Raw genomic sequence first — 21,454 nt, forward strand, 5'->3', positions numbered from 1 at the left:
TTCGTAGTTTCACAAATCCTTATCACAGCCTAAGGCAGCAATTCTCAAATTGTGTTGGGCAACAATAGAATGCTGTAAGAGACTTGTGAACATACAGAGGACATAAAATTTAATGCAGTAATTAAAAGTCCCTGCAGCCAGATCTATTTATTTTTACCATGTGACCTCCAAGGGTGCAAAATCTATTATTCCTCCTCATCAAATCATTCCATGGTGCCTCATTCAAAGATGTAGCACAATTGCTCATTCTCAAAATATGGTGGTAAATTAATTTAGAAGATTACTTTTTCCTGTCAAACTTTGATATTTTGAGATTGGTTCATACTTTGGAAATGCAACTACTTTTAAGATGAGGGATTACACTGTGAATACATGGTAATTTTATACAAGGACTTTGAGAGAGAAAAATAGACATGAATATTGATACCAATAAAATTTAAGGTTTGGCAATTATGCAGCTTTTTTCTTAACATGCTCCTATATTGCATGATAATTTTTGATAAGCTTTTTGATGCTAATTCTTCTGGATTCTAAACTGGGAAATAAGTAGAGCTCAAAGCTAGAAAAGCATTCAGTGGTATAAAGGGAAACATTTGTCAGTCAGAACTTTTGGGTAATTTTTTAAAAGGATTTAATCAATAATAATCAAACAGTTACACAATGCACATTTTAAGAAGTAATACACTAAAAACCTAAATAGACAGGCAAAAAAATATGAATAAGCTAATATCAATTGGTTGAGAAAAACTGACAGAACAGCCAAACTCAAATGTTAGAGAAAGAACTTAAAGAGTAAAAAAAGTTGAGATCCGTAAGCATTAAGAACACAAAAAGAACCAAGTTCATGCATCCCCACCTGAAAGCATCTGGCCCTTCGTGATCAGTTACTGTTCTGAACTTAGCTTTATATGATTAGGGAAACTCAGAACAGCAGCTTATGAAAAAAACAGAAGGTGTGCTTCCTTGAGAAGAAATAATTCTTAGGCCGTTTCCGCACGGCCCATTAACGACGGCCTGGGGGCGGTAAAAACACCGCCCCCAGGCCACCGTTCGCACAGGCGCCGCTGCTGCAACGCAGCAGCGGCGACCTGACTGCGCTTCCCTCCCCCCAGGGCGGCGTCAGGCCGCCCTAAACAACAACCCTTTAAAGGGTTGTTGTTGGGGAGAAGCGTCTTCAGCGGCCCGGTGTGAACCCGGCGCCGCCCGCTGTCTCCCGTCCCGCCCTACTCACAGTGTCCTCGTGCGTGCGCCTGCGGGGCGTCGCAGCCCCGCCCACACTGTCCCCTGACCTCCCGGGGTCGGAGGGGCAGCATGAAGCGAGGACTCGCTGCAGCCAACGAAGCGGCTGGCTAGCAATGAAGGCGAGCGAACGAAGCGACTCCGTCTTGGAGCCGCCTGCCGTCTACCGACCTCCGCCGCCCGTTCATGCGAGCGGGCTTGGCACGCTGCCAGAACTCTTGGCTGGCGTGAAATTTTATCCTAACCGTCAATGGAAACGGCCTTAGACTTTTACAGGGCTAGCATGTAAGAATTAAACCTTACTCTGCTACGAACTTAAAGAAATATGTACATTAAGTAAAAATGTTTTGGAAATACAGGCCAATCAACACTATGTATTAATTTCTTTACCTTCTACTATCACCACCACTTTGAGCCACACTGCATTCTGGATCCCTGACCTTTATGAGCCAATTAATAGGATTCCCAGCAGAGGCATAGCTCCAAGGGGACAGGGTGTGTGCATGATGCACTGGACATGTGTCCCTGTGAGGGTGTGGTGAGGGCATTCTGGGGGCGGGGTGGGGCGGGATGGAACATTCTGGGGCAGGAGAGGGGCATTCTGGGGCAGGATGCAGCGGAGGACACACCAGTGCACTGGGCACTTTTCCCTCTTGCTACGCCTCTGATTCCAGACATATGATTGCTGGTCCATTGTTTTCCAATACATAATAGGAAAACATAAACAAAATAATAACAACAGCCTATGTAAAATAAAAAAAATATGCATCTTATTCAAGGCAGTGAAATCTACATTAAAACTTTAAAAACAAGTTGCAATGAACAGCATAGAACTATGTAGGGACATAAAAAATAGAAAAGCAGATGTGCATATCTCAACCAGATGGGGACATGAAAGATACTGTGGAAAGAGACACCCAGCCTGGCAGAAAAGGCCCAGCAGAACAGCTCTGTTTTACAGGAACTGAGACAGACTCCGCAGGACCCAGATGTGATCAGGAAGAGCATTCCACCAGGCCAGGGTCAGGGTTGTAAAAGCCCTGGCCCATGTTGTAGCCATTCAAACATCCCTGGGGCCTGGGACCACCAACAAATTCACCCCGGCAGATTGGAGGGGTCTTTGACGGGAATAAAGGCATACATGCTTATGTATTGTGAAGTAATCAATTTGCTTCTCGAGGGTTTTTTTTAAGATGGTATAAGACAGTAAAGTGAAATGAAGGCAGTGATCTGAATTCTCCAACTGCTTTCTACATTCTACAGATGTGGTAAGAACTTCAAAGGTGCGGAATGTCATCTCTAAGTGACATCCTGATCCCATCATAGTAAATTTCTTGCACATGCAAGCACTTGCAAGAGTTAAATGGCTGCCCAGGAATGTGCAAATAATAGAAATTTCTTCATTGGATCACAGAGATTGTAAATAAAATCCTTCAGTACTATACATGTTTCCGTAATCCTCAGGGTCATGTGAAGCACAGAGGATTTGTAGAATGAGGATCCACTGCATGACTGGAGTACTACTTTTCAGGGTTTTTTAAATATCTTCCAAAGAGATTACCAACGGAAACATTGCTATAGGTCTGCACTTTTGGTTTTCCTTTTCACAACTTTGTTAAGCAAACAAACATACATGTAATGGGGGGGGGGCAGGCTTGAGCTTCAGTTGCTCCAGGTGGGCAGAAAAAGCCCCCACCCTGATTAATCTAGCCTGGCCATGCCACCAGGAAATAGGATACTCTTAATTTTAAAGCAATCAGAGGCTTTTATGGTGGTGATGGTGGCGGGAAAAGAAATGTGGTCCACATTTCCACCACCAGCACCACTGCTACCGCTGGAAAAGAGGCATGCAAGCGATACTGTGGTCAGAAGAAGACAGTCCAGGGAAGGTGCTCTCTCCATGGCCTGTCTCTCCGCCCCCCATTCAGGCCACAGTGCTGCTTGCCTGAAAGTAAGTTAATTTTATTTTTTTTAAGAAACCAGAGATAATTTCAATTTTAAAGCAATCAGAGGGGCTTTATTTTTGCAATGTTGGGTCGGAGGAATGTGCATAACCTTTTCCCCTCATTGCCAAAACTTTTGCTCTCTTTCCCTTTTCTCTCCTTTTCCTCCTTTCCCCTGCCCTTCTCTCTCTTCCCCAGTTTATCTTTGGATGGAGGATACACTACTTAGTAGTGTGTGAGAATGAGATTTTTGGGGTACAGGTGGATAGTAAATTAAATATGAGAGTCAGTGTGATACAGTGACAAAAAATTACTAATGCAATCTTGGGGTGTATCAATAAGGGCGTAAGATCCAAATTACAAGAGGTTAGGAGGGGCACAGTTTGAGAGCTTGCCCCAGGCACAATTTTCTGTAGACACACCCTTGCAAACAGAAGCAAGTTTCAGTGGATAATAAAGCATATCAGTTGTTTGGATGCAAGTCTCTTTCTACACATTGTATGATCAAGAGCTGGACTCAAAGCCCATGTTTTCCATCCCACTTCTCCAAAGCATGCCTCTATTGCCTCATAGATGAGAGCCCCACCTTAAGCCTTTTCAGTTTATTCAAACACATGAGACACAATCTAGTCACAGTGAAGCACTTTTAAACTCTCATTGATTTCAGTTTGTTGAATTAATATATGTCACTCTGGTGTGTTCAAATATTGCTTGATGCCATGGCTTATTAAACTCCAACTGTGATGGGGAAAAAAACAGTTGTAGAATCATATACCACATCATACAATTATGTTGAAATGTATCATTTCACCTGATTAATGATAGATAGAATATGGACACTGACTATAACATTTCTTCCGAAACAACAACCTCTGTATATACTGTGAGAGTAATGATATTCACCTATTGGAATAATTTGTGTTGGCCCCTATTTCTTCATTAAGTAATTTAATAGAATAACAAAATGAAGTGTTAAATGGAAGTGTCCATTTTACATAAAAGCATCTGGCAAGAAATGTTCTGCACCCTAGAATTCCCACCAGATAATATTATTAATAGGTCTGTTCTTTATATGCTGAGGTCACTAGGTGCTTTTACTGTCGAACAGGACTCAAAGAGGTAAATGGGATGGGAGCCCTGGCAGGAGCCATTCATATCTTTAGATATGCAGATAACCTAGCCAGATAGGAGAAGCAAAAATTACAAATCAGCTACAGGGCTTGAAAGAACAAATGGCCAAGCATCATTTTCACTTGAGAACATGAAAGACAGAAGTGATGAAGCTACAAGGAGACAGGGTGTGTGCCATGCACTGGGCGCATACCTGGGGTGTGTGGAAAATTGCCCTCAGGCCCCTCCCCTTTTCCCTCTCTCCTGTGGCACCCCCTTCCCCCCTTCCCCCACTTACCTTAGTTCCTTTCCTTTTTGAGAGCCTTTTCAGACTGCAAAAGGCCTGTTCGCGGTAAAAACACCCTGAGGAACTACAGTTCCCAGGAGACCTTAGGGCTCACAAGGTCTCCTGGGAAGTATAGTTCCCATCAGGCTGTTTTAACAGGCTTTTTGCAGCCTGAAAAGGTTCTCAAAAAGGAAAAGAATGAAGGTAAGTGTGGGAAGGGGGAAGGGGGGCACCATGAGGGGGAGAATATAAAATGTGCACTGGCGCAGTTTGGCCCAGCTACACCTCTGATTTACTGTTTGGCATGGGGAAGAAGGAAAGTCTATATAAAGACCCTGAACACTAGGGTTGCCAGCTCTGGATTGGGAAATACCAGGAGATTTTGGGGGTGGTGAATAAAGAGGTCTGGGGTAGGAAGGTATCTTAACGGAATATAATGCTATGCAGTCCACCTTCCAATTCAGCCATTTTATTCAGGTGAACTGTAATAGCGGAAGATCACCAGCTACCACTTGGAGGCTGGGAACCCTACTAACCACAAAGAGCTTTTTATTCTTCATCATCCTGCCTTTGATGAGGAGCTAACACAGAACAGCTCAGTTAAATTCCCTGCCATGAACAAATCTTGATGGAAATGTGTCCTATCCAGACAAAAGAGGTGTGAACCCAGAGGTGGGATCCAACCAGTTCTCACCACTTCTATAGAAGTGGTTACTAATTTTTTCTGAGTGCCGAGAAGGGGTTACTAAGGCAACCTCCCTGCCCAATAGGGACTGGAGGTGCGTGTGTGCGGTGGCCCCACTGTTTGAATCCCACCACCATCGGAACCTGTTATTAAAAATTTTGGATCCCACCACTGTGTGAATCTATTCTGAATTCTTGTAGCTCCAATAAAATAACTTTTCCTTACCTTTACATTTTAAGGATAAGTGAGAACAGGGTCAGAGGATTTGAAGTTACATCAATTTTATTTGAAACCTTGCTCAGATTTGTTGTGTACACTTATATTTATTATTTTAATGGAGGATGCTAGTGTGATTTCTGTAATAATTCCATGTGCAATTCTGACACACTTGCAAAGCAAACGCATAGGAGGAGGCAAAAGCTGATCTTTCCAGACTCAGAGTGTATGATGAAAAAAATAATTATATTTTCTTATCCAGGGTTTTTTTGGGGGGAGGGAGGTCTTTACATAATTGCTTATGTTCATGTGGGACATTATCAATTGAGGGTTCAAATCCATGTGGGGGGTTTTTTAGCATTCAGAACCATCCAATAAAGAATCTATTGACAGGTCTGAGGCAACAGTTTATAAAGATGATATACACAAAAACCCCATTTTATTGGCATATACATACATTATAATAAAATTAAAATTAAATAAAACTGCCTTCATGGATCAGTGTAGGTAGGGAGAAGGAAAATATTAAAATGATTTACATTTCATTATCCAAACAATTAATCAGGAGTAACTTTTAAGTTTTGGATCTTCATCGCCTTTAGTAAAAATGCGGCAATGTCTGTGGTGATCTGGACGTTCTTATCACGGAGTAAGTATTTGACTTTCCCTTTACCAGAAGTCTGTGGGGCTTCGTTCAGATGAGGTTTTATGAACTTGTCTCTTTGGAATGTATAGAAGTTACAGTGTAGCATGACATGCTCAGTGGTCTCTATGTGCCCCTACAAACATGGACAAAGTCACTCACTATATGGAATATTTGCAAGTCTTCCCTTATAGGTGGCCAATGGAAGAATATTAAATCTGGCTTGCATAAAAATTCGCTGGGTATGTGGGGAGGTAAGGTTTGCAAATACTGCGAGAAGGCACCCTCGTTCTGAAGAGAGATCGAATGCCAAAGGAAAACAAGGTCTCATTGCCTGGGCATAGATTAACTGTTTCTCCATATCAACCATTCTTTGCTTTATTATTGCAAATATGTAGTGTTCATTTTAGTTTCTTAGGGAGTCCAAAGAGCTACCAAGAGTTCTGATCTTTTTTTGTTATTTGCTCATACCATGTTGATTGAAAAGAGTCTGGCAGCATATGGTGTATAAGGCTCTTTGGTTTAGCCCTGTAATGGAGAGGAAGACAGAATTTAATGGTAAGCATCCAAATTCTCATCTCCACCAATGATAGGGCAAGTTCATAACAAATGGCAAAGTAAGCAACACATTTTGGAATGCCAAGAGGACAATGAATGAAGTGAGATTGAATAATTTTGACCTCAGCTTTGAGATTGCAAATCCATCATGGTGCTCCATAAAGGGCCTGGGGATGTTATTGAGACTCTAGTAGTTTGATGGCAGCTGGAAAATATTGTCTGTTATTAGTGTAGAAAATGTTTACTATTGCTGATGTTTTCTGTTTGGATGTTTTAATAACTTGCGTTAGCTGAAAGCTACATCTGAGATTGTATTGGAAGTGCACACCAAAGTAACAGAATTCCTTCCCTTGTTCTATCTGGTTTCCATGTATGGAGTTTCCAATGCTTAGATAATACAAGATTTTATCTTTTCGTAGTTAATAGTGAGAAGATTCTGATGGCAATATTGTGTGAATGTCTAAGCATTCAGGACAGTCTAATGGAAAATCTATTAACAGGTCCGAGGCAACAAAAGATAATGGAATCAAATTTGTCCAGAATATTCTCCTCCCTCCAATCTAAAGACCTCAATGTTTCAAGTGAATTGGATGAATAGGTTCAGTTTTATAGCCCCCTGAAGTAAATGACTTGAAGTAGCCTCAGTTCTCTCTACTGATTCCGGGAGGAGGGGGTGCTATCTACAAGCATTTTTTAAAATTTGCATTCATTTTATTTTACTTACAGTGATTGAACACACACACACACACACACACACACACGTTCTGCTTAAAACTCTGTTTGTCATGCTTCCTTGTTGTGGTTTGTTCTTTTCAAAAAGTGAGGGATAATCAACAGCTTTTCCATTGTTCCCTTTAGGAGAATTGGGGGGTGGGGCAGGGAGAGTGCAAAATTGCAGAGAAGAAAAAGACCTATCCCCATACATAAAACAGCAAAAGTGAATAAATGCTGCATTTCTGATAAGTACCTGAACTCCAAAAAAACAAACCAAAACTGACTGATCGGGGGGGGGGGGGGGTTATACCAGCACCCCAGATTTGTATTACCATTCTGGGGAATCACTGTACTGTCCCAAACCAGCAATTTTTGTGTATATCTTTGGCTCAGCAATTCTGTTATACACATCTCTCATATGAGTGTCTGATATTCCCTGCAGCATTTAGAGAGAGCACCAAGTGGAAGAAGCAATCACACACAAAGCCTCTTAGCGGCAAAGTAGTGGAGAATGCTAAAGTGCTAGCCATGTAGCAGGAGATGCTTCTTTTCAAGGTGGCAGTGACCCAGCAAAAGTGTGAAAGGGGAACAGAAAAAGAGAGGGAGCTGGGATTGACAGAAGATCCAGGAAGGTAGAATAGTTTTTTCCGCTCCCATTTGCTCAGAAAGATGCTTGAGAAAGTTGTTATGCCAAAACATGAAAAGGCAGTTGTTATGGTAACAGCAAAGAAACAAAGATAAAAATGATTGTGGAATGATTTATCTCTAAGATGTGTAAGAGACTGCTTGATTTTTATTTATTACATTTTTATCCTGCCCTCCTTCTAATGTGCAAAGAGAATTTATACATTTCTACATGGTATGTGGGTGAAATTCTTGAATTGCTCAGAAACTCCAGGTAATATTTCCAGTAATAAACTGATATTGCTTATTAGGAATTTTTCTCCTAATAATTAGTTCTTCATGCAAAAGTACAAGTTCTACAAATGCTAATGAGAACCCATAATAAATTAAGTTGCCTTAAATAAATCAGCTCACATTTCCAGTTCTTCAATTTGGAGGCGGGCGGGGACTGACAAGTGAATGTTTGCAGTACAACTTGGGAGATAATGAGTATGGTAGCTTTATTTGCGAAAGTGCTAAATTTAGTATGACTTTGGGCTTGGGTTCAAAACTGCATATCAAATTGCTGAACCATCTGTAGAAGGGCAGTGGATATTTAGAGATACCTCACATGTGTAACATATTTCCTGTACTATAGGAACATTGTCAGTAAGAGATAAATCAGAAATGGCTTTTGTTTCCTTAAAAGCTGACCTGTGAGGTTCCCAGCACAGATTTTTTTGTTTTGCCATTAATAGATATACATTTTGATTATATTTTGACATATCCATAAACAGGTAGTCTGTTCATAAGCATCAAGAAACAGAAAGCTGTTTCACACCTATTGCTCTTTCAGTCACAGACAGACTGGCAACAATCAGTGACTATCTTCTCATTGAAAATTACTCCTTTTAGACTTTTTTGACTCCTTGGGAGCTCTCCTGCAGAGTTCTGTAGGGCTCAATCCTGTCTCCTACGTTAGGATGGGGGTTTATTATGATTTTACAATTGTTGGATTTTGTATGATTTTTATTGTAACCTGTCCTGAGATCACGGTTGAGGACATTAAATAAATAAATAGATAAATGAATGAATGAATGAATGAATGAATGAATGAATGAATGAATGAATGAGTGAATAACGTCAGATAGGCTAGTTTTCCCATTAAGTAGTAGTAAATCTGCAAGCAACACAAAGCTCAGTCCCCATGTTTCAATGACTGACACTTATCCTTCTGAATGTGTCTTTTCCCATTTTCCCCTGTTCCCATTTAAAAGGTGGGAATAAAATCCAAAACCAGCCATAGGCCAAAGGTACCACATATTCTTTAAAGACAAAGGTTGTGATGAGTTCTCTAAAATCACTAAATTAGTTCAGTGGAAAATGCAGCAGAACTTTGCAGTTGTGATTGATCATGGATGTTCCTCCTAGGCATGACTCATACCAAACTGCAAATTAATTTGCTTAAACTCAGTTCCAACAAACTGGTTTTATCAGATCACTCCACCAATATAGAATGGCTGTCTTAGAAGCTATAATAGCTGCAACACATGGTGGCTTGCAGCCTATGACTCTTCTCAGCAAAGCGTGAAACCTTTTAATAGCCTAAGGAAACTTCTTCCAAAAAGAGATTGCTCTTCCATTTACAAAAGAGCCAGTTCCAATTGTATTAGGAGAGATATGAGGGGAGTGCAACCCTATTGATTATCCTGGACCTTGCAGCATCTTTCAGTATGACTGACCACGGTATTATCCTGGACTAACTTTTGGGGTTAGAACTTACCTCTGGTAACATCTAGATTAGATGTGTTCTATGTGGAACTGCCCTTGAAGGGTGACCAGAAGCTACAGAATGTTGTGTGCAGAATGCTGACTGGGGTGGACCAGAAACCAAAGGTTCAGAAAAGCTGAGGTAATACTAACATTTTAAGTATATACAAAGTATTTTTATTATACTGTATTCACAAGAATTATATTAAAAACATTTACAGCCATTTAAATTTATAGAAATTCAACAGAAATATAAATCCAGGAGTTACATCTCCAATAATACCAGCCCCCCCCCACGCACACAATAATAGCACATCAGCTGTTACAAAGATTGATCTGATAGCATATACCATATATACTCGTATATAAGTCGAATTTTTCAGCACATTTTTTGTGCTGAAAAAGCCCCCCTCGACTTATACACGAGTGAGGTGTATTTTAAAAAATATTTTAGGGTTTTTACTTTGTCGGCCGCCAGGGGGCGCAGTTTTTAGACTAGCGGCACCAAAATTTCAGGGTGTCATCACCTCAGAAGGATAGCCCCATCTACTATTAGCTTCCATTGGAAACAATGGGGGATGGGAGCACCCACTTTGGGGATCCATAACTTTGAATCCTGTGAACCAAACATCACCAAAACTGGCTGGTATCAGCAAGAGATTATCCTGATGATACTACCCAGGTTTGGTGAAGTTTGGTTCAGGGAGTCCAAAGCTATGGACCCCCAAAGGGAGTGCCCCATCCCCCATTGTTTCCAATGGGGGCTAATAGTAGATGGGGCTACATTTTGAGGGTCCATAACTTTGGACCCCTTGAACCAAACTTCACTAAACCTGGGTGGTATCATCAGGATAATCTCTTGCTGATACCAGCCAGTTTTGGTGATGTTTGGTTCACAGGATTCAAAGTTATAGATCCCCAAAGTGGGTGCTCCCATCCCCCATTGTTTCCAAAGGAAGCTAATAGTAGATGGGGCCACCCTTTTGAGGGTCCATAACTTTAGACCCCCTGAACCAAACTTTACCAAACCTGGGTGATATCATCAGGAGAGTGTCCTAAAGATACTCTGAAATGTTGGTACTGCTAACATAAACATTCTTCCCATGACAGGCACCCTCAAATTTTCCCCAGATTCTACCTTTAAATCACCCCCCTCCCTTCTGAGTGGATTTAAATAGAGAATCAGAGCTTACAGAGCTAGTTTACTGTTTTTCATTGAAATAAATATTCAAAAAACATTTAACCTACTGATGCCTCAATTAATGTAATTTTATTGCTATCTATTTTTATTTTTGACATTTACCAGTAGCTGCTGCATTTCCCACCCTCGACTTATACGTGAGTCAATATGTTTTCCCAGTTTTTTGTGGTAAAATTAGGTGCCTTGACTTATATGCAGGTTGACTTATACATGAGTATATATGGTAAGCTGTTGCCGAGATTGACCTAATGCATTTCAACCTAAAGGTTTTCCTCAGAGGTCAAAATTTATAAACAAAGATACCCACAAAATTACAGATCACACATTACAATAGTGCAAAAGTAACCAAACTACTAGTAAGGATTGTCTATTAGTCTTCAATCAAATATAGAGCTTATAATTACTGCTAATAGCCATTTCCACTTATTTAGGAGTTCATATTTTAAGCAGTATCAGAGTATTACCAATTTTTCCATATCAGATCAACTTTCACAGTGAATGGGTATGGCTGAGCACTGTGCTGTCATATCAATCTTTTTAACAGTTTATGTGCTATTGTTTTTTTGGAGGGGGTATTATTGGAGATGTAACAGCTAGATTTATATTTCCATTGAATGTCCACCAAGTAAATGTTTTTTTAATATGATTGTTGTGAGTACACTATAATACAAATAGTCTGTGTATACTTAAGGTTTTAACATTCCCACAGCTTTTTGGATCCTGACTTTTTTTATAGGGTAGGTTTGTGTTCCCCCTTTTTAAGTTAATGACTGGAATGGGTCATAGGGACGATACCACTCCAGCCTTGTTCCTCCTACATTGGCTCCCAATTTGCTTCCAGGTCCAATTCAGGTGCTAGTATTGACATACAGTTTGGGACTTGCATAGCTTAACGACTGCCTAATTCATATGAACCTACTCAAGCACTGCAGTGATTTTCAGGGGTTCTCTTGCCATCTGAGATGAGATGGAAAGTAACCAAAAAAAGTGTTTTCTTGTTTGGGGTGCCAAAACAATGTGATTTCCTCCTTACAGAGCGTCCTCTGTCCTCCTATATCATTGTCTTCCACCTGTGGATAAATATTTCTGATTTACACACACACACATATATGCATGCATGCATGTATTTGTAATTTCAAGGTGGGTTTAATATTTTTGATTGCTCATCACGCTGGGGGTCTAATAGGGTAGAAAGGCAAGCATAAATTTTTTTAAGGAAGTAAGCCAGAGTTTATTGAGGTTTTACAATGCCATCTATGAATCCTTATAACCTAATCCAGGACAAGAAATAAAAAGAAAAAGGGAGATCAGTGGAACCCAGCTTTCTTAACAATATAGGGTATTATGTTGCTATGTATTTGGAAAAGCATGAGCATCATAACATGAGTTTCACAATAATTGCCAGTTTCTGAGGTATTTCATCACATTTTTGTTGTGGGGTTTTTCACCCCTGGCTTAGTAGGAAATTACATAATGTTCATAATGTATATAACGTTTTATTATTCTTTACTATTTACCAGTTAACTGTTAATTATATTTTAATTGTTCTAAACTGTTCAGAGTAATTTTTTAACAGAGTGGGATATAAAATCACACTAAGTTAACAAATGATATTCTACACAGTTAAGATTACTCAGCTGGCCACCAAGTGCAGATTGCCATTTTTGCATTTGTTTACTTTGTGTGGTTATGCTTTCATTCTGTCCTTAATGGAGTATTTTGGCATCAGATTGCCTCTGTATTTGCAAAGTCATACCACAGATGTAAGAAACAACAACTTTCCTACAACTTAGTGGATAATTTTTTCCCATTTTCAAATTTACTACCTAGATTGAAATCCTGAATATAGTTATGTATTAGGCATAATTCTGCGAAGGATTGCAGCCAAAATGTTTCTCTAGCTCAATTTAATTTCTAAAGGAGCAACATCTCATCAAAGTCGATAAAATCCACACTTGCTATTTGGATTTGAATTACCCTGCTAATACAGTGAGCACAAAATGTAATCCCAAATGCAATGGGCTTATTTTTTTTATGAGACTATAAAACAGCATCACATCTTCAGTTATAAGGAAAGGGAGGATGATAAAAAGCATTCGTTTTCTCCAAAATCAAGACAGCAATATACTGATAGTTATTGCTATCTGTTTTTTAAAATGGTACTTTGGTAGTTGTAATGCCATTTAGATACTGAATTTAAAAGAGTAAATTTTGAATGATCAGTTTGATATAGTTTACATACGTAACTTATTTACAGTAACATAGGAACTTATGTTATTTAGCAGCAGTGGCACATTCACATTCCCTCCCCACGTCCACTGTTCATGTTGGCTGCTTGTTGAAAATGTACCAAGTAATTCCAACCAACCAAATTCAAGACCCCAGTTAAATGGGTGGAGTCAAAATTATCAGATACTTGTATGATAGTAACTAACCCTAACCCTAACCCTAACCCCTAACCCTGAGCCCTCCAGGGGAGGGCGGTATATAAACCTAACCAATAGATAGATAGATAGATAGATAGATAGATAGATAGATAGATAGATAGATAGATAGATAGATAGATAGATAGATAGATAGATAGATAGATAGATAGATAGATAGATAGATAGATAGATAGATAGATAGATAGATAGATAGATAGATAGATAGATAGATAGATAGATAGATAGGAACCCTTTATAGCTGCCTGTGACAAATGCCCATATTTGGGAAGTGGTTTCCAGTGAGAGACTGCCCTGAAAGTCCTGCTCAGTCCTGATTGGCTGGAGGAAATTGCCAGGGAGAAGAAAAGGAGGCAGCTAGAGTGCTGTGGGTTCTTTTTCCTTGGTTCGTGCTTGGACCAAGATCCAAAGCAGAGAGAGATCAGGAAGGGAGATCTGTCACTGCTTGTGTGTTCTGACCAGAAGTCAGATTGCTCTAGTCAGGCTGAGGAGGCTTGATAGAGTGTGAGGGAAAGCCCTGGGCTTGGTGGAAGGTGAATCAGCCACTTAGATGCTTGGGAGCTTGGCTGTCCAGACTAGTGTCTGTCCAACCCCAGTTCAAAGCCCAGTCAGGAGAAGACCAGTCCATAAAGGGACCAGTTAGGCCCTAACAGGGGACTGCAAGGGAAGGTGGCGAGTGGCGTCCTTCCAGTCTTAAGACTTGGCTGGTTGTGTGAACTAGAAAGGGTGTGGATCAGAGATAATCTAGTGTCTGTGTGTGTAACACCTAAAAGCTGAAACCTCTGTGAGAGAAAGCTGAAGTAAATTAGAACCTGTGTGTAGGAGAAAGCTTAAAAACCAGAACCTCTTTAAGAAAAGAAGTATATTGGCCACCTGCGTGTGACCAAATGGAAAACTTTATCGTAACTGACTGAGTAACCTCGCAAGTAGAAGTTTTTTTACTTTCTGTAAACAACAAGCGTTTAAAACCTCTCAATTCAACTAAGCCTTCATTTTCCAGTCAAATAAACTTTACAAATTCTGTTTCACATTACCCGAAGTTCCAGTCTACTTTTTTCAGTGTGCCTACAAAGGGAGGTATCTGTCAGCATATAGGGCAACACTCTCTCTTCCAGAGTTTCCCCTCCATTTTTGACAGAGATTCCTTCTTTTATTTCTCTGGGGAGAGTTGGAGTGAAGCAGACTCCAGCAACAGAGTCTGAGCCTCCAAACCCTGTACAACTCCCATTCCCAAAATGCCTCCATCTCCCTGTATATTGCTGACATAGTTGCATTCTTTCTAGATCAAGAGTCTGGAGTCCTTGCTTTTCCAAGGAAGTTCAACCACAAATTCTCTAAAGGCTTGGGGACAGAAGATCTGAAGCAAAAACTTCAGTTAAAAAAATGAGACTAGGGCCTTTCCCACACAGGCTACATGAGCGGCGGTGCACCATCATACTTGATGCCGGTGCATCCCTCAGGGCCATTTGCACACTGTCCTGCAAATGGTGCCGGTTTCCCAGTGGTCCGCAGGGCTGCCTTTGCATGGCAGCCCGCTGCTTCAGGTCCCCTCTTACCTTCTCTCAGCTGCTGTCACTCTGGAAAGGCCATGGGACATGCCCCTGTGGCCATGGTGATGCCTCTGGAGCCGGAGGCCAGGAGGTATGTCCCCTAACTCTGCAGTGGGACAGCAGCCAAGAGAAGGTAAGAGGGGAACTGAAGCGGCATGGGGAAAATGGCGGTGTCCACCCGGTGCCATTTGCTTGGCACCGGGTGGACACCACTGTTTTTCAAAAAATGTGCTCGAGTCAGAAAAACACTGTTGTGGGAGAGGTGGGCCACTGTGGTTTCACTCCAGCCATTGAAGCTGTGCGAAGTCCTCCCCACAGCAGTATTGTTACTGGTCTCACGCTGGTCTTTATGGCCCATGCGAAATGGGCCAATGAGTGGAGTAAGGTGAACAGAAACAACATCAGGGAGAAAGCCAGTGATTCATCCTGTCCCTCTATTTATTTTTCAGCTAAAAGTTACCCAGAAAAAATATGCATGGACTTAATGTTTTACTACAGCTTGGAAAATCCATCTGCATTTGGTAATGGTACAAATCTGAGGCCATGTGGGAACAGCAACAGCTCTTAACCTTTCCATGCCAGTGTCATACCTCCCAGCAACTGACACATGTTTCTATTTATTTGAAAACTAAAAATGAAATATTATGGAACAGTCTTCCTAATTCAAATACATACACATGGGATTGGAGTCTTTGCATTTATGGCATACTGATCTCATACTACATTATACTTCATTAGTAGTACTAAAGCACCACTATTTCATTCTGAATTATTGGGACAGGGATGTTGCATGTCACCTGCAATTAAATACACTTATAAAATTATGAGTAAAACTTTGAATGTAGTTATGTCAATTTTACAACAGTACTGGTTAATATGACTTTTTATTCGTTTAGTTTTTTGTTTGTTTTTAAGAGCCTTGATTAATTACTCTTTCTGTTGTTCCACAAAATGCAATATTTAAGAGCATTTCCTTGCACTAGAATGACAACTGTTCCATACTGACATTTTCTTAAGTCTGAAGATGATGCCCTCTAGTTATTGGAAGAGTATTAACCCAACAAAACTTAAATTCCAACAATAGTATAGAATTCACGTTACAGTTTAACTATCAAGTTTCAGTTGCCTTGAAGCTACATGTGTGAATAAGTGGTTACACTTTAACCAAGCCCTAATGCAATGAGCTCTGGGTGATCTCATTAGAGTAATAACAATGCATGACAAATATGTCATTGTTACAGAAACCACTTTTCCAGCAGTTTCAAACAGAGTTTAAACATTTCCTAAAGCTATGTTAGAAAACACTCACACAGCTTGGCTTTTATCGCTGGGGTTGGCAAAGTACAAGGTTAATATATCCTTTGATATTTTCATACATTTTTGGATTGTATATATTGTTAGACATCCTGAAGTTTTTTAGATAGGATGCCAAAGGAAAAAGGAGTAATTTTAGAATAGTACAAGTAACAATGTGTGCCATAAAAATATCAGATTCAATATATTTTTTTTCAAAATTCAGACCTAACATTTGATATCTGCCTTCAAGGTATATACAAATGTCAAACTGGCAGATCTCTCTAGGAACCAATAGGTGACTTATGATCAGTTCTATCACAAATAAAAACTAGTTTAGCTTTTGTGTCACATTACTGCAGGCCAGCTTATAAATAATATTCCTGCACAGGTAAACAATAACTCACAATCACAGTAGCTACAGTCAGCAATAAGTAATCTCTCTTTCTTAGTAAGAAATAAGGTGACCCTTGTGAACTCCATAAAGACCAACTTTGTAAACATAGTTCCTGTTTGTAACAAACAAAAAACACTTTTCCAGAAGTGAAGGTGAAACTATGTGTTGAATGCATATGTGTAAGAAAAGCTGATTAGTTGCTTTTTGTAAGTAAACATTAACTTAAGTAAGATGACTGACAGAAAAACACCATGTAGTAGGTGAATGTGCTTAATATTTTCTTCAGTAACTACTTCTCTGCTCAACCACTGCTGTTTCCTGCTGGATTCCAAGTACACATTTGCATTTCCAGATCGATATGTGTGTGTGAGAGAGATCTGAAGCAGAAAAGTAGCGGGCAGAGAAAGTGTTAAATACTACAGAGTCCATTACTGTTTCTCTGCTCCAAATCTCATGTGAATGGTCCCTATCTTAGCCCTCTCTGCATCTGGACACAGTGTGTAACAGACTTTTCTCTGTGATACACCTCTGAAGATGCCAGCCACAGATGCAGGCAAAACATTATGAACAAGATCTACCAGACCATGGCCACACAGCCCGGAAAACCCACAACAACCAGTTGAATCCAACCGTGAATGCCTTTGAAAAAACATGAGAGCTTTACGGGAGCTGCTTGCTGCAGCTCAGTGGCGGACTCAGGGCATAGGGGCACATCCTTTGGGGGAGGCAGGCTTGCATGCCAGACCTACCTAGTGGGGGACTCAATAAGAGGTCTGGAGGTAGGGCTGGGCTTGAGGATGCAGGCCTGGAAGCCCTGTTTCAAGCTCGCTACCCCTGGCAGGAGGGGGTGTCACAAATGGGTAGGCGCCCAAGTGATATCTAGTAATCTCCTGTCCCGGTCCCCATTGGGGGACAGTGCTGGGTTCAGTGGTGCGCTGCCCGAAGGGCTAGGGGTCAGCTGTGGATCTGACAGTGACCAGGTTCAGCGGTGCGCTGCCTGGTGGCCAGGATGTGCCCCGATATGCCTGCCCAGCTTCCAAAAGAGTTAGGCATTATTTGTTAATAAACCAGGCTGTGGCCATTTCCTTCCAACGAATTTTAAGTGTGTATTTGGTTTGTGAGGGAAGTGGAATCTGCACATCTGCACGCAAAAAGCGCACCCGGACTTACCAGGGGCGCTATTGCGGCAGGGGAGGAAGGAGCGATCGGTTCCCCCTCCCATCGACTGATCAACGAGTCACGTGACGGAGTCGGAACCGTCATGTGACATGGGAGCCAAGCAGGCTAGTTAAGCCATGCCCGCTCCACCCGGCCTCCTTTGCAAGGCTGCCAGCAGGCGGAACCCACCTTCCCTCCCTGAGTTTTGGGCTGTTATTTTGTTGTATGTTATTTATGGCAGACATTCGTTGCAGTCTGGGCGGATTCAGGGCATAGGGGCACATCCTTTGGGGGAGGCAGGCTTGCATGCCAGACCTCCCTAGGCAGGGGCCTCAATAAGTGGTCTGGGGATAGGGCTGGGCTTGAGGATGTTGGCCTGAAAGCCCTGTTTCAAGCTCGCTATCCCTGGCAGGAGGGGGTGTCACAAATGGGTAGGCACCCAAGTGACATCTAGTAACCTCCTCTCCCGGTCCCCATTGGGGGACGGTGCTGGGTTCAGCAGTGTGCTGCCTGAAGGGCCAGGGGTCAGCTGTGGATCTGACAGTGACCAGGTTCCACGGTGCACTGCCTGGTGGCCAGGATGTGCCCCGATATGCCTACCCAGCTTCCAAAAGAGTTAGGCATTATTTGTTAATAAACCGGGCTGCAGCCATTTCCTTCCAACAAATTTTAAGTGTGTGTTTGGTTTGTGAGGGAAGCAGAATCCGTACATCTGCACGCAAACAGCCTACATACATAAACTAAGTGTCACTTATATATAGCTACATTCACAGTTGATCACAATTTCAAGCATAGACTATAATATTAAACATTTCACTCAAAGCCTTTTTGGTTAAACAGAACACATCATTCTTCAGCAACAGTCAGGGAGCAACTGTTTCCAACAGTTACCTTTAGAATGTTCATGGAGATTTCCCAGAATTCCCTGCTTCTGCATGCAAGCAAGGCTGTAAATTCCAACACCCCTTCTCAGACTTGCATGCATGCATTAATGAATCCAAGTCTTTCTGTGTTGGTGCACTGACTTTTCTACTTATATTGCTTTCAAACTTTCCTTCTGCATCTGGTTTTGCTTTGAACACCCTTTTATATCCAGTTGCTTTCTTGTTGGGTGGTAATTTTGCAACGTAGGATAGTCATGGTGCTGGGATTCCTTTACTGATACGTGATGGGTGACTGGGTTGGTCAGGAATTTGGTTTGTTCTTTGTGCCTCATTTGCTTCACCATCCATGGTATCTTCATCTATGCCCCCTTCTTTTTCTGTGTTTCTTTCACTTTCTGTGATATCTTCTTCCTTTTGATCAGGATCACTATTCATTATACTTGGTATTATCAGTCTTCTCTCTGGTTTTGCTACTAGTTCTTGTGTTTGACCAGGTTGCTTTGTTTCATCAAAATAGACCACGTGTCTAACTGTTACTTTCTGTGTTCTGGTGTTCAGCACTCTGTATCCAACAAAGATAGGTGCTTCTGTTCTGGGATCTAGTCTTTGTCTTCTTTCTTTTGGTATATATGTGTATGCTCTGCTGCCGAATAATCTGATATGTTTCATATCTGGGAGTCTGCCATGCCATAGTTGATATGGTGTATCAGTGCTGCCTTTTATTGGCAATCGCTTCTGAATATATGTGACTATGGCTTCTGCCCACAATCTATTCAATACTCTTGCATCAGCTAACATACATTTGGTCATCTCTAGTAAATATCTAAGTTTTCTTTTTGCTATCCCATTGTTTTTCTGGTGTGAGAGTGACACTCCTTCTGTGCAGAATTCCTGCCTTCAAGATATTCTTGTGAATTGTGTGAGATGTACTCACCGCCATTGTCGCTTTGGAAGGTTTTTGGTTTCCGTTGGAATTTATTTGTTACCATAGCAACATATTTCTTCAGCATCTTGTTCATCTGACTCTTTTCTTTCAGTATGTACGTCACACAGTACCTCGAAAAATCATCAACAAATATTAAAGCATATCTGTTTCCTCCCAACAATGGTACATTAAAAAGTCCACAAACACCACTATGTATAATGTCCAACACTCTAGATCTCCTCTTTTCTGTTCTTGGTTCAAAAGGTCAGACACCTTTCATTATAATATAGTATATACATTTTGTTGTTTTATCCTGCTGACGTGGATTTATTTTGATTCCTGTAGCAAGGCCCTTGCTTTGTAGTTCACGTATTGCCATTGTATCCCTATGACCGAGTCTTCTATGCCACAGTTCCAAATTATTTTTCTCAGTGCACAATTGAGCTCTGTTTGTATATGGTTTAGAAAAATTTAGTTCAAAAAAACCATTATTTTCAAACACTTGTGCATAAAGTACATTGTTCTTATACACGGTGTATCTACCTTTTTCAAAGTATACAGCAAACCCTCTTTAATCTAGAACTGACACACTTAACATATTACAGTTTAATTCTGGTAAATACAATACATTTCTAACACTGTGCTCAACAATATTTTGTGGTAAATTAAATTTTAGATATCCACTTCCAGATCCTTGAATTTCTATACTTGCGCCATTTGCTATATGAAGCATTCCATTTACATTTTTGTCAATAGTTTTGAAGAATTTTTCTGCTATGATTTATGCATCCACTGTCAATTATCCATTTTCCTGAATTCAAAATATTATTTCAAACTAGCGTACCCAGCCACGCATTGCTGTGGCTGAACGTGGAGGCGTGGGCGTGCAGGTCACTCGAGGAGGTCTAGAGGGCGTGGTGGAAGTGGGAAGGCCTGGGCCCAGCTGGCTTTTGTGGAGGGGGGTTATGTGGGGCCTAGGTCACTGGTGCTGCTGCTGCAGGACCCCACTTAACACTTGCTGTGGGGCAGTGGGATGACATGGTATGAGTGTAAAACAGTGAAGGTCTGCTGGAACTGCAACTCATATGCAGCCTGCAGAGTAGCTCAGTTTCCCTGTAGAAAATGAATGCTTAGGGAGTTGGGCTTTATGGCAGAACATTCCACAGATATCCCCCTACTGGGCAAAGACACACTTCCCTGGCACGCCATTGTGAAAAGGGTTGGAATATACGGAACCTGCCAGCCCTACCCAAAGGATGATACCTGTAAAAGTGATCCCTGATTCCCAAGGTGTTATCTGGGGGGGTACCTCTTCCTTAAGCGTGTGAAACCTGGCTGGGAGGGTGGCTGGCAACCTCCTGGTGGGGCCTACCGCTCTGCTGGAAGCTCAATTCATTTCCATCTTGAAGAGTTTGTGTGGCTGCTGGGGGGGGAGGTTGGGGTATCTGGCAGCACCCCCCATAGTCTAAATCTTCCCTTCCTCGGGGGCTGAAACCCCTGGGCTGCTTTTCTCCCTTGGAGGTGGCAAGCAGTGTTGGTCTATTTCAATTTCAATTTCAATAAGCCTTTATTGGCATACAGAACATACAATATAAATACAGTTAAAATTACTAGATAAAACTTCACACTGGATCATAAGTTCAGTTCGCAAACCTCAGCCAGAAACTTTGCCACTGCAAGACAACAGTCAAGGTCATTACAGTTTAAGAGAATATTTACTTTATCAAGCTCTGTCAGGGTTTTCATAGAGTCAATGATTTGTAATAACAAGCTGGGCAGTGGAGGAGAATGTGCACAATGGAATCCAACTGCCCTGGACTGCAGGGGCAAAGCCT

The 21,454-nt window shown here is 41.2% G+C and overlaps 1 protein-coding gene across 34 annotated transcripts in view; it reads right to left on the reverse strand.

Moving 5' to 3' along the window:
• PTPRD (protein tyrosine phosphatase receptor type D) overlaps window positions 1–21,454 on the reverse strand; it is a 1,487,793-nt gene that overhangs the window by 1,306,268 nt on the left and 160,071 nt on the right. The window lies entirely within an intron of this gene.

Source organism: Sphaerodactylus townsendi, linkage group LG07 (genome assembly GCF_021028975.2).
Source record: "Sphaerodactylus townsendi isolate TG3544 linkage group LG07, MPM_Stown_v2.3, whole genome shotgun sequence".
Taxonomy (NCBI): domain Eukaryota; kingdom Metazoa; phylum Chordata; class Lepidosauria; order Squamata; family Sphaerodactylidae; genus Sphaerodactylus; species Sphaerodactylus townsendi.